Consider the following 771-nt stretch of genomic DNA (forward strand, 5'->3'; position numbering starts at 1 on the left):
GTATGTGTACTATTTTAAATAATAGTTTTTATTCTATTTAAATTGCAGTGCCTTCGATTTTTAGTAATTTGATGTGGGGTTCCATAAAATGGAAAAGTATTTATTGAGGGTTCCATTATCTAAAAAGTTTGGGACTGACTTATATAACACTAATTCAAAGGAAAGAAATGTATACTCCGAAATAAACATTATAGTTATTGAACTTTTGCTTAGTAAAGTTATTAAAAAAAATTTAAACTTATTGCATTATTACCTTCTGTATGCGGATTCATCACTACTTTTTAAGAATACAATTCAGAAAGCAAAATATTATTTTTGGTCCGCCTAGATAGTTCAAATACCCCTATGTACAGCGTAAGCAAAAATTAAAAAAAAAAAAACCCAACGCTTACATACATATGTATTACTTACATATGTATTGCAGATACTTGTACTGCTTGGGAAACCTTTTTTAATCTTAAGGAAATCTGCAACATCGGTTAGTGTGAATTATTGTGGCCATCAAATGGAAATAGTTGCTAACGGCATTAGAGGCATCAAACTTCGTGCAGACGAAGAAGCTATCGACCGATTGTGCAAGTCGCATTAACTAAAATGCACACATTGCAAATATAATTTTACGCTCAGTCGTATAGTGGAGACGAACTGGTTAAACTCGGTGCTTTTCTTCGTGTCTGGTTGAAGTAAAAGTGCATTTTATTTACATAATACAATCATATGTACAAACATAAGAATAAATTAAATTAAATATTCTTTTGAATTGCGGTAATT

The sequence above is a fragment of the Rhagoletis pomonella genome, unplaced genomic scaffold (genome assembly GCF_013731165.1).
Source record: "Rhagoletis pomonella isolate Grant_MI unplaced genomic scaffold, Rhpom_1.0 Rhpom_scaffold_00001, whole genome shotgun sequence".
In the NCBI taxonomy this organism is placed as follows: domain Eukaryota; kingdom Metazoa; phylum Arthropoda; class Insecta; order Diptera; family Tephritidae; genus Rhagoletis; species Rhagoletis pomonella.